At 38.2% G+C, this 13,870-nt stretch overlaps 2 protein-coding genes across 3 annotated transcripts in view; both read left to right on the forward strand.

Annotated features, from left to right (window-relative positions):
* Positions 1 to 13,870, forward strand: part of neto1l (neuropilin (NRP) and tolloid (TLL)-like 1, like) — a 125,722-nt gene that overhangs the window by 26,597 nt on the left and 85,255 nt on the right. The gene's annotated exons all lie outside the window — the stretch shown is intronic.
* Positions 8,997 to 13,870, forward strand: part of si:dkey-118j18.2 (uncharacterized) — a 129,227-nt gene continuing 124,353 nt past the window's right edge. The window contains exon 1 of the mRNA XM_049485533.1: positions 8,997 to 9,000. The gene's annotated coding sequence lies outside the window, so the exon portion shown is untranslated. The remainder of the gene's footprint in view (positions 9,001 to 13,870) is intronic.

Here is a 13,870-nt window from a genome sequence, read left to right on the forward strand (position 1 = left end):
ACTCTTCAAAGAGCACTTACTCTCTTAACACCTCTAACACACTAACTACTTCTAACCTCATTTTGCTTCTTCCCCTCCTTCACTCCTCTATCCCATACTTTCTATTTGACCTCCTTTAGGCCCAGTCTTAAATGTTTTTTTTTTTGTGATAGCAGTCATCTTGCTTCTTTAGCTTTTACAAATCTGTCAACTGGGCAAAGTATCTTTGAGGGCATAGTAGAAGCATTCCCAACAGTCATCAATCTCTACCCCTGTAATCATTTATATATCTGCCGGAGACATAACTGCATGCCAAGATTTGAAGCAATGTGGTTACGGGATTGTTTTAGTCACAAACCAATATTTCTTTCCTTCTTTGTTAGACAACAGCAATAATAAATGCTTACTGGTCTGAAACACAATACACTACACTGCAATGCAGATGCAGATGCAATTTGTAAATTGTATCTGCATTGATAGATACATAAATGCAGTAGCCGACAGAAAGCCCTGTTTCTACACTCTAAGCAGTTCACTTTTACCAATAACACTGGGCCTCGTTTATCAAGTGTCTCAGAGTAAAGTTGCTGATCTAATATCACCACTCATCAGGTGTCTAATAGAAATCAGTAAGCATTAACTGATCCTGGACCAGCATTTTTACATCAAGAAGTTTGTTTGTTGCAGTGAAGCAAAAAAAAAAAATGCAACCAGTTGATTTCCATTCCAACAGCAGAATGGCCACCAGGGGCCTGAAGATAGAGGTTAAATGAGAAACCCATCCCTCCTTTACCACTGACATTTTCAGGGGCACATGCCACTTACACAGAGACGCCTAAGTGCTCTCACATTTGATTTTAGTCGGAGGTAATTTTGCTGTTGGACTGAAAGGCTTGTGGATGAGTGTGTTTGGATTGAGGCTGCGTATCGGAGTGTTTTAGGAGGGCTTTTAATCAAAGGCTGCTCTCCAGTGCTGAAAGCAGCTCAGAGAGACTGGGTTTAGCTGCACTTCATTCATAATCACGATGGCTCCCTGCCCAGTCAGGTTAAAATCTCACTGAAATATTACCCCATGTGAACTTAGATCCTCTGTGTCTGCAGGGTATATCCACTTACTGAATAGGATTATGGCTTTAAGACTGACTTATGCATGTGTATGTCAAACTGCTGTATATATTTTACCTTTTTTTCTGTTCAGATTAGTGCTGTGAAGGTTAACATGGGCAGGTTAATGGGTCAGTAGTGGTGGCTCTGTGGTCTTAGAGCCCTGGATTATTGATAACAGTCAAGTGAAGTCAAGTAGTTTTATTGTCAATACTGCATATGTACAGGACATATAGAGAGTTGAAATTACGTTACTCTTCTTCCCAATTTTACAGCAAGTACAGATAATAGATATAATAAAGGAGAATGGGAGACACTATAAGTACAATACAGCAGGGACACAATAGACATATATGAGACAAAAACAAGGTGCAGTAGTGTGGGGGAGAAATAGATATATAAATATAAGTAAAAAAAGAAATAGATATATAATATCAAAGAGTGGGAGACACTATATGTACAATACAACAAGACACAATAAACATACGTAAGACAATTGTGCAATATTGATGGTGATTGAGATGGAATGACAGTATAAATAGTATATATCAGTAGTGCAAATATGGTATATAGCTTAAGGTTGGTAAAGTGAATGAGTGCGTGAAGTTATTAAAGTTCACAGTTTTTGGGGAATTAAAGTGCGAATTGACAGTGCAAGTATATCAGTACTGCAGGCATTGGGTGTGTAGTGCAAGTCCGTTTGGAAGGGACCAGTACTTTGTGCATTGTAGTGCAGAGTTTCAGTACTGTATTAGTTGGGGGTCAGGATTAGGGCTGAACGATTAATTGCATTTGCGATAATCTCGCGATATTTTAAAACGCGATTCTCTAACCGCACTGGCTGCGATTTGACTGGTCACGTGACTTGGGAGCGAGCCAAGCCGAGGACGAGCGGAGCATACCCGAGCAGGAGGCAGGGAGGTGGAGAAGTGAAGCCAACACAGCGCACTTTAGGGCGTTTTCACACCAGCACTATTTGGTCCGGTTAAAACAAACTCTGGTCCGTTTGTAACTTTAGTGCGGTTCGATTGAGCAGGTGTAAAAACAGTAATCGCACTGGAGTGCAGATCAAAAGAACCGGACCGAGACCAGCTAGAGGAGGTGGTCTCGGTCCAGTACCAAACGAACTCTGGAGCGGTTCGCTTGTGGTGAGAACGTGATCCGGTCTCGATCGGATCCAGCTATTAAATATAAGCCATTTATTTGAGCTAAACTGCTAAAAAAGCAAGCATAGTTTAAACTAATATATTAGCTAGATAACGCTAATTACCACAGCTGTGAACAAACACTGTGTCCATGCACGCGCTGCATTCACTGCTCTGTTTATTATGTATAAATCTGCGCTGCATGCAGAAACACTGTGTTTGAAAGTGCAGTGTTTCAGCGTTCAGTGTTAAAGCACAGATATTTGCGCTGGAACACAAAATCTTCTCGCTGTATTTACTTTTTTCGTATATTTATATTTAATGTACTCCCGTGTCAGACAGCTCTGACCAATCAGAGGACACAGGCTGCTCGCGTGGTTTATTGATGCGCATTTTGGTGCATTTACATTTATGCCTGTGGGAAACCAGACCGAACAGAGCGAGAAAACGCTCCAAGTAAACAAACTGATTAGAAACGAACTACAGGTGTGAACACGCCCTTGTTGCACAATGGCTTCAGGCTCGAAGGAACACATCAGTTGTGTGGAATTACTTTAGCTTTAAAAAAGAAGATGCTGCTCAACGTCAGGTACTGTGCTAAACGTGCCTTGCTACTGTTGCTACGACGCGAGGTAACACAGGTAACCTTTTTCAGCATTTAAAAAAACACCACAAAGCCTTGTGTGGTATTTGCAAGGCTAAAATGCCAACGACCAGTGCTGCATCTTCAAATGCAGAAAATAACGAGTTGGTTAAAGCAGATTCTCTTTATGTTTTTTGCACTTTAATTTTTCATGATGTTACTAGCTGGAGAGCAGTAAGTTAAATTTTGTATATCTATTGTTTTTCCTAATTAAAAAAAAAATGGTGAAAAGGAAAAGCTATTTATCTATTTATTTTTCTATAAAAAAAACAAATGATGAAAAGGAAAAGCATAGATTTTTTTGCTTTATTGTTATATGTGCTTTAAATAAATCTGACATTGTTTATTATTAAACAGATTGATTTATTGCTTCTGTTGTTGAAAAATACTTGAGAAGACAAAAAAAATCGCATTTTAAATCGCAATCGCAATTTATAGATAAAAAATTGCAATTAGATTATTTTCCAAAATAGTTCAGCCCTAGTCAGGATGCTGAGTGAGTGTGTGCTGGGGGCAGGATTGGGATGGGGGCTAGAGCAGGAAGAGAGTTAACAGGGTTGTGGGTTTGATACCTGGGTTTGGTGGATTGCCACTGTTGGGCCCCTAAGCAAAGCTTTTAACCTTCTCTGCACCCTAGAGTGATGGATGCCCATCGCTCTGGCACATGTGCCCACTAAATGTCTGTGTGTATGTGTGTGTGTGTGTGCACAGATGGGTAAATGGTAAAGGCCACTTTCAATCTATGCTTCCAGCACGAGTACTGTCAGTATGGCTGTATTGTTTTGTGTTAAAGAAAATGTATGTATGTACACATTAATATTACCTCTTTATCTTTGATTCCCTCTTTAGCAATGCAGACTCAAGCCTAACTGCATTCACGCTGTATTAAACGCTGATAAAGTACACGATTGTAGCTCTTGTTCAAGCACAGCTTTTGAACAGTTTTTAAAAAGACACACTTTTAACACTTTTCACTGCAGAAAATCCATGTTATTTAACATGTTATTGAAATATATCAGTATCCATATAGTCAGTGGGGGGAGCGTGCAGCTACCGCTGCTCTCACTGCATGTTGGTGATGAGTACTGGGGACCACAGTCACTCAGTTTCAAAATAATTAAGTAAAAAAGAAAAAAAAAATGATAATGAATAATCTGATTTCTAATTTATTTTAATTAAATGTTTATTTATTTTATAGTTTGTACTCATGTGGGTATAAAAGAACAAGCTTTTTAAATGTAAATCTCTTTCCTTAAAGCAACATTTGAGCGAACAATATAAATACTATTCATTTTAATTCAATATTTGCTATAGTGTACATATATCTGTAGAAGAGACAGATCAGATATGAAATGCTGGACACATCATTTTCACTATTTCACATGATTTATGATTTATAACTTAGCATTAATTCATTGTTGCACTGTTAATATATATGGGTCATAAATCTCCTGATCTGATATGAGGATTTATCTGTGGTTATCTGATATAAAATACTATTACCCCACATTGATTTGATTGTGCCTGTATGTGTGTGTGCGTGTGTGTGTTTGTGTGTGTCTGTGTGTGTTTGTGTGTGTGTGTGTGTGTGTGTGTGTGTGTGTGTGTGTGTGTGTGTGTGTGTGTGTGTGTGTGTGTGTGTGTGTGTGTGCGTGTGTGTGCGTGTGTGTGCGTGTTTGTGTTATCTCCTTTAGCTGTATTGTCCTTGGTTGCTGACCATTAAGTGTGCTGCTCTGCAAACATCAATTAGAGTGAATGCTCCCATAGGGAATATTAATAACTGAGGCAATACTCTGGTGTTTTTTAACCTGAGCTCTGTTTGCTGTGTTTGTAGCGCACTGTCAGTTATCACATAAATTAATTTCCCTGAATATAAAAATTTTGTTCAACGGTCAACAGGTTTATAATTATAATTATAATTGCAGCCAGTGGGAAGATGCATCAAGTTTTCAGTTCTGTATTAAATTCAGGGAAGTATTTGATTGTGCTGAAGAAGCAATATTAAATAATGCTTTAACGCATATCATTAACCTTGTGTGTGGTTTAAGGACTGTGCATTGTGGTACAAAAATTTACTGCCCAACAAAGTGGTTGCCACGGTAATGTGAGAGTTGTTGCTATGGCAGTGTGACTGGATGTAAGGCATTGTAAATATTGAAAATGGATTTTTTGTCATTTACATTTCCTGTCTTGTGTTTTAGGTACTTAACCATGCAGCACACATTTTTATTCAGCTCTTCAGTGTTCTCAATTATTCAGTCTAATAAAATACATGGATGAATTGGGTATACTGATCAACTAAGTAAAATGTGTGATTTTGTGATTTATAAAAAAACATATTATACCAATACCTATAATAAGACTACCGTTGAATTTTAATTAATCACTAACCCAATACTTCCGGAGTAAAGTTTTGTTGCCAAATTATTTAAGTAATTTGTACAGCCAGAGTTCTGTTATTTATAGGATGTTGCTAAAATCATTATGTGGTCATTATGGAAATACATAATGTGAAATCAATAAAAATACAATTTGGATGCGGCTGTATGACAACAAGGGTATGCTTTATTCTAATAATATGCGATTATACATGTATATGAGAGTGAATGTCATTATAACTGTATGATTGTCCTGTAATTGCAATATCATCAGAAGTTCCATACAAAAAAAAGATAATTTTACCTTTGTATCAAGCTAAAACATTCATTAATTTATGCCTTTTATGAAATGGCACATCCTGTGATTTGGGTATTGTCCCATGTCACATGCCCACACTGTGATGACAAAGCTAAAAAAATATATTGTGCACCCACTATGGCGCCTAATTAGGGATGCACTGAAAATAAACTATTTGACTGAAACTGAACACACTTTGCACACATTTTTGCTTTTTTTGCCATTGCATAAATAAAATATCTTAAATAAATATTGAAGATTGCACATTTTAACATCCCAGTTGGTTGTGAGTGCTTAATCAAAAACGCCTTTGTTTGGTAGGAGAGGAGGTGAGGAATTGAGAGATATTCCGAATATTTGGCAACCTTTTTTTTTTTTCATTTCTCACAAAATGGAAAAAAAGCACTTTTTCACTTTTTGTTTGAGTAATTTTGGTTGCCAAATTTGGTGCCTCTCTAGACCAAATATTACATTGTGCTTTAGGGCTACAACTGCATGAAATAAATGAATAAAAATCTCCAAATATAGTTAAAATCTAAACATCTGTGCCATTCCACTGTGTTTTTCTGTAAGTTGTTGCACCAGTGCTGAAACAAGTGCCATATCACAGTGGATCCATCAGTGTGATGCATTGTGCAGCTCTGGTGTGTGCTGTGCTGGTTTTTGGACTTTTGTTGTCCCCCCTGCCCACACAAACAGTGTACAGGCTACTGCACAATAGTGCTCTCCCTGCAGTTCCGACTCTGATTGCCAAGCTCAATTAATCACACCAGCAGTGCGCTTTCTTTTATTATTTTTAGTCCTTGAAAATATACAGCCGTTCAGGGAGGGGAGAAATGGGAAGAGAGAGAAAGAAAGAGAAAGAAGGGGAGTGAAACTGGCCTGATAACGGTTCCGGGCCAGTGTGCTTCCCCAAGGCTTCTCCGTATCTGAATATTCATTGAGTCGAGCAGAGCCTGCACCATTTGTTAGCGGACAACTATCGGTTTTTAACACTCGGCCGCAAAAATGGGCCAACAACTGCGAGGAAAGTCGACTGGAAAGTTTCATATTCAGCAGGGAAAAGGAAGAAAATATGGGAAATATGGAATGCTTTGCTGTTTCCTGCAAGAGTGCAAGAATATATTCCCTCAATGTAGTATTTAGAGATATTCCCGTAAACAGTTACTACAGAGTTACTGCATACAGGGTGTTGCATTTATTCATGAAGACACATGTATCGCTCTGCATGGTGCAGTTCTGAACTCTACTCACATTGCATTCTCATTCATATTCCATACGGCCATACTGGCTATACTTGAACAAACCTTGAAGAAGCATTATTGCCAGTTTAGAGCTAATCCTACTGGACTGCCAGAACAGACGTTACTTTTTACTCTACAATTAACTGGAATTCCAACATTTTAGATGGGTCATTGCTGCTGTTCTAAACGTTTGACATTTGCAAGTTTATTTAAAGAATAATACAGAGCAAAAAAAACAAATAAGGCATGTCTTACTCTCTATAATAATGTGTCACAATAAATGTCAGTAATGGACGGCAGAAGAAAAAGTGTTCATAATTTTGATAACTCATTTATTTACGGTTAAAATTAATTCAGTAAATTGCATATGCAGAGGCAGATGTGCATTAAGACTCCTCACAGTCCGCATATAAATTTTAACCTACGGCTGTATCAGACTTTGAGGGAGGCCTGATAGTGGATGCCAAATGGATAGGACATTCTTTAATCCACAGTGTCACTGGTTTACTGTGAAGATATCATTGACGGCAGTTTCACCCACAGTGGACAGCGCTGCAGTAGTTGGTAATGATCATGACTGGCGGCTTTTGGCTAGAATTGTCCATGCAAACATTCACATCCACATTCAGAGCAGGAGACCCCACATGCATATCCTACAGGCTTGTGCAGTGTTCCTACTAACTGCTGTCCATACATGCTTTTCACGTCTTCACATCTAAAAAATAAAAAAAAAACTTCCAGTACACTAAAAAAAAGAATAAAGTATTAATTATGCAATTATATAATTATAAAACATGGTCTGTGACTTCCAACAGGAAAACAGTTAATCTGGCAACACTGTGTACAGGGTTAACACTCATACACTACAAATTACACAGTGTACAGTAATTGTTTGCTGTATAATCCCAGCTTTTGTATTATTTTTTTGTTTATTAGGACTCTTCTATTGTTCTACACACGTTTTTTTTTTTCTTACTACAGTGGAGTTTTCTGTGCTTGGCATCAGCTCTAGAATAGCATTCCTTCCACAATTCTTCTGGGAGACCAATGCCACCTCATAGTTGTGACCTACAATAACAGTAATGAGTACCACATGATATTCTAAGCTCTTACCCCAACTGTGTTTTTGTGAGATGTAAAAGCAGAAGGAGTTTCTGAGGTTTATTGAATTCAGCAATTTACTAAAGGTAGGATCAGGACTCTGAGGAAGTCTCTCAGGTTTTGCTGTGGGTTATAGCTCTAGGTTTTCCTCCTGTGTTGCTCATTTCACTGATTTCCTGCGCTGAAAACACCTGACTCGACTCATCTAGCGAGGAACAAGCCCTGACAGAGTTTAAAATGTGTTTTCAGAGCAGAGAAAGTATGGAAATATGCACTGCTGGGGAACTTTCTGACTGGAATCGGAAAACACTGGGTTAGGAGATTAGAGTCTAATTCTGGTATCGTTTGCCTCCTCCACCAAGTCGCTAACTACGTGAAATGGAACCGGACTCCTAAGTGACTGATTCATCTGCCAGATTAAACCAAATGAGATCGCAAATGACATCGACTGCAAAATTAAATGAGGGAAAAAATGAAAACCTCACTTGTGCATGCCAGTCCATTCATATAGCCTGCAGCATTTATCACAGCATAGCCTTTCTCTAATGAACAAACGGTTGAAGAATGAATGCAACAGTGCAGCCAAGAAGAAACGTGTCTAATCAACCTCTGAAACGCAAAGACAATGCCAAGTGAACAATTATGATATTTACTAGGCATGTCCTGTTTTTTGGTAAACAACTATAATACGATGTTCTGGACTGTGTTAAATATATATATTTTTAATAGCGATTTTATAGTATATTTAACGTTTTTTATGCTACATATATTTTGCAGTGGTGGCCATTGATGGTGAAGATTATTAAGTAACTGTTGATGTTAATGTTTTAAATCTTATAATACAGTCTGACTGACCTCCCTGTAGCTTCCAGCTACTTTTACAACTCTGAAATCAAATCACTTGTAAGTGTGAGTGATGTGTGGGTGGGTGTGTATAGTGCACACATTCTCATATATGTTGATTTCTGATAGGAAATTACTATATATTGTTTTTTCCCCCCAATTTACACAGCCAATTACCCAACCCACTCATTAGGGCTCCCCCTATCAATAGCAATGCCCGAAAAACCAGGAGGGTGAAGACCAGCACATGCCTCCTCTGGTACATGTGAATTCAGACTCTGCCTCTTTTCAAACCGTTGCTGATGTAGCATTACTCAGTAGCATCACAGTGCACTCGGAGGAAAGCGCAGCGACTCGGTTCTGATACATCAGATCATAAATGCCTTGTGCAGCAGACATCACTCTTTGGATTAATGAGGGGAGAGAACCATCTACCCACCCGGAGAGAGCAAGGCTCAATTGTGCTCTCTCAGAGCTCCGGCAGCTGATGGCAAGCTACATGAACTGGATTCGAACCGGCGGACTGTTTTTTTTTAGTAATGTTGCAATTGCAGTATGATTTGGTTTTGCAACATGTGTGCATTAGACAACCCCAACAACACCGCTGTGCCTAATTTAGTTGTGCAAGTGCCACAAACATACATACTACCAGTTCATTCATATCATACTTGTGTTTGTACATATTTTGCTTTCATTTTCATTTGTTGCAAATGTGCAAACAATCCAGATCAGGTGACCATAGCAAATAGAGAATTTATTTGATGCCAAATAAAGTAAAACAGTGCACCAGAACAAGCTATTTGGGTATAATTACCAAATTACATTTAATTACAAAATGAGTGTCTACAGTGTTTACTGTAGGAAAGCTCAGTGCTGCAGTTCTGCATGTGTGAAGCTGGGCTTTGGAGAGCAGTTTTTGACAGAGCTGCTCCTCTGCTGTGACTGGTTGTCTGAGCTGAGGGAACATTTTGCGGTAAATAAACTGCAGTTCTCTTGACAGAATGTGTTGGTTAGTCTAAATTTACCAACACATACTGACATAACTTGAATGAATGGTCTGTCATAGTTGCCTAGGAGTGGGGACATGCTTTGCTGTACTTGTTGCATATTTTTTCTTTGCATAATTTCCTGAATTTATAGCACTAAAACACTGTTTACCAAAATAACTTCAAGTTGAATGTAACTTTACTTCTGCATTCCAATATCTCAGACAGATTCAACATCGAAAAATAACATATTTTTCCAGCCTTTAACTATTAAAAAAAAAAAAAAAAAAAAATTTTAAATTCTTCCCAATGTAGCTGAGCCATTAACACACACACATTTACTAGAACGCTCCCTATTACTTGCAATGCTTCAACACTAGGAGGCTGGGGACAAGCACATGCCTCCTCTGATACATGTGAAGTCAATGACTGCCTCTTGTTGAACTGCTCCCAATGCAGAATCATATCTAGGCAACCAACTCTCTGTGGGGGCAAGAGCTCAGTCAACAGATGACATTGTTGCCCAGCATCACAAAATGATGGGTGATGAGGGGGGAGACACCATCTACCCACCCAGATAAAGCACAGACAATTGTGCTCTCTCGGGCTCTGGCTGCTGATGGCGAAGCAGCATGACCTGGCATTGAAACTCTTGATAGTCTGGCATTTGTGTCTGCATCTTAGGTGTGTTCACACTAGCATAGCTGATTTGGGTTTGGTACACTTGGTGCAAGATGAAAGCTGCTTCTGACACTGAGAGCAGTCTAAAGTACTGATGCTCTAGAGTTTGCTTTAATCAGAGGCTGGGGTCGCATGTGGGGTGGTGTGATTGTTACATTTTTTAACATGCCACTCCCACTTATCGTGTTACTTCCCTTTCCATCAGTGTAATGATACCTAATACCAAATAACCTAATACATAAATACGTCTCATGCTGCCTTGCAAGGACAAACATCTTGTTCATAGATTAAAAGTCATAGATAACGGTTGCCTTTTTTGAGAAGCTCCTGCCCAGTTAAAAGCCACGCATTAAAAAAAATGCTTTGTTTGTATCGAATAAACATAATAAAAAACTGCAAATGGATAAAATGATGAAGAAAAGTGACAAACAGAATTGTGAAATTTATCAACGATTAAAAAAAATAGTAATAATTGAAAAACAAACAGCAATAATGAGCAATAATCTCCACTTAATGAGCCCAGAGTCATTATTGTGTGTGTGAGTGAAAATGCACTTAATCTGCTGAACCACTCAGATCTGACAGCTTTTCACTTTAAACCTTTAAAAATCTATTATTATTATTATTTATTTATTTTTTTTTTCAAAAAATGACTTTGGTTAATAATGGTCACATTCCAAATGATCAAATGTAGCATTATTAAGATAATAATTTTAATACTTGCAGTTGAGTTGACAGCTCCTTTAAGACACTTGCCTGAATTAGTAAAAGCTGTTGGATCTATTAAGATGATTAGTTCAGCTCGAGCTTTCTCTGGGATTTCATCACAGCAATGATAGATCCTCTCTGATCCCATCCCGGGCTTTTTTAAGGCCGGCGAGATTTCTGATTGCAGCCGCTTGATTAATACTGCTCTTCACACAAAAAGCCAATTTAAGACCATTAACAATTTTCTAAAAGCGATAAAGTTATCTCTAAGTCCCCGAGACATCTTTATGGTGCTCAGCTGAGGCATGACTTCCATTAACACCGGCTCTTGAGGTTGGATATAAATATGCCTCTCTGTAATTTAGATAAAGAATAAAGGATGGGGGATCAGTGGAGTGTGTTAGGTGAGTGATGGGGGGAAAAAAAGGAAAAAAAGTTCTGTTGCTTTTTTCCCCCGAAACCACCCTGACTCTGCAGCCTCATGTGACTCCGCTCTTACTCACGCATCATGTGGGCAGCTGCCTCTTTCAGATCAAATCAAAAGCAAAAACGTCAAAAGCCACAAGCCAAAAGCTCCTCCAGACAGAGCATGTCAAAATCTGCTTCGTCTTCACGTACATGCTGTAATGACAGAGAAATAAAAAAAAATCACAGAGGAGAATAAAGTCAACCATTTCCCCTTTCCTTTCATTCTGTCTGAATTTTCATTTTTTTATGTGTTACTTAAAAACACATTTTGACCTTATTAGAAACACCTACTGTGTACTTCCAATCTCACACTCTCCACTTGCAGCTTCTGATCTAAAAAAGTTCAGTTTTAATGTGATGAACAGACTTCACCCTGTTTCTTCTCTGTCCTCTTGAGGCTGTGTGTGAGTGTGTGAGTGTGTGAGTGAGTGAGTGGGAGAGGGAGAGAGTGCGTGTACACACACTAGTGTGGAATATCAAAGTCAACCTGGATCCCCAGTCTTTTAGTCTTTCACATCAAAGGCCAGTGAAGGTCCTTTCAACTGACCATATAACACTGATATTAATATAGGATCCGTCTAATTGAAGTGACTGGCCTGTGTTTTAGCTGGAAATACACAATAAGAAAATGTGCTTTGGTCATTTCGATAAATTACCTTACAGTTACATCATAGATAGCTTTTTTCAATGTTTTATCATGCAGTAAAATGTCTTTGATCAGAAGACCTTTAATTATAGATAATTATAGGTAATAGATAATTTTTCACATCTCTGTGGAGGAATTTTGTTCCACTCTTCTTTGCAGTATTGTTTTAAATCAGTAATTAGAGTATGAACGTCATGTTTAAGATCATGCTGCAACATCTCTATCAGACCTTGACTAAGCTACTCCAAAACCATCCATCCCTACATTGTCAATACCTGCTTTATTTGTCAGGTTTGGGTTGGTCGTTGGGGGCTGAACCCTATTCCAAAACCTTCATTTATTTCTTTAAAGCCGTTTAGAGGCTTCAGTGATTTCTTGATTCTACAGGTTTGGCAGTAATAAGGCATGTTTTTTAGTAAAATGTAACTCAGTCCATGTATCTTATTCAGTTACTATCTATCATCTATCATTTTAATTTCTTTCTTGTTCTTTCTCTCTATCTCTCTCTCTCTCACACTCTCTTTCACTCTGTCACACCTCCTCTACTACTTCTGTGTCTCACTCTTTCATCAATTATCACTCAGTCAGGCCACTTCAGCAGGTGGGTGTGTGTTACAGCGGGACTCACATGCGCGAGTACACACACATGGTCTCAGTGCTGTGAGCTGAAGGAGAGGTGTGTGTGACGATGGTGACAAAGGACAGATTAGTCCTGATTGGAGGATCAGGACAGTGAGATGTTCAGCAGAGAGAAAGATACATGTTCTCTGAAGCTTTGAGTGAATCTTTACACTCAACTGCTCTTCACTCTTAGAGGTTGACAGGAATCACTAGAGGTGTATGTTTTTGTCTGTTGCTGTTTTTGTGTCATACTGATCTAATATTGCTTCTGTAACACCTACTGGGCTTTTATGAGCAAAAGTTAAACTATCATATTTTTACACATATGGAAATATGTATTTTGATAATAACAATACTATATTTAAAAGAATACTACTAATAATAATAATATTGTAAATTTAGTACATAGTGCACTGATTGATCAAATATGACTCACCAACAATGAAAAATAAATAAATAAATTGTGTGAATGTAATGATATGTGTAAGAGATTATAATTTCAATGCATGTATAGCAAGACACCATTTCTCACCAAGAGGTACATTAAACAAAATTTTTATAGGGCAGTGGGAAAACTGTTTTTTGTGACAAGACACAGTTTTTTTTTTTTATTAAAACGAATTCATATACTTTTTAAAATAAATAATTGGTTAGTATGTGAAATTAATTCTCTGTTTTAAAGAATTAGCTATTTTAGCAAACCGCCACCAACCGTGCACAAAAAAAGTACACCTTGCGTGGCTCGAAACACACAAAGCCATGTACTAATTCTTTTAATTAATCGGTGGTGTTTTTTCTGGGTGTAACATGCAAAAAAACAGTGAGTGTGTCACTTGCCATTTCCTATAACTTTGGCGGATTGCTATTTCAGGGGTGCAGCTACCTGGATGTGTCCATCAGTTCTCAGCTGAGGCAATTAACCTGCTCATTCATGCTGTGAAGGTGCACAAGCAGGTTATTTATGGGAAAAGGCACAAGTGTGCAAAACAAATGAGTGGGGGGATTCTGTTGACAATTCACTGCCA

This window comes from Astyanax mexicanus, chromosome 1 (genome assembly GCF_023375975.1).
Source record: "Astyanax mexicanus isolate ESR-SI-001 chromosome 1, AstMex3_surface, whole genome shotgun sequence".
Taxonomy (NCBI): domain Eukaryota; kingdom Metazoa; phylum Chordata; class Actinopteri; order Characiformes; family Acestrorhamphidae; genus Astyanax; species Astyanax mexicanus.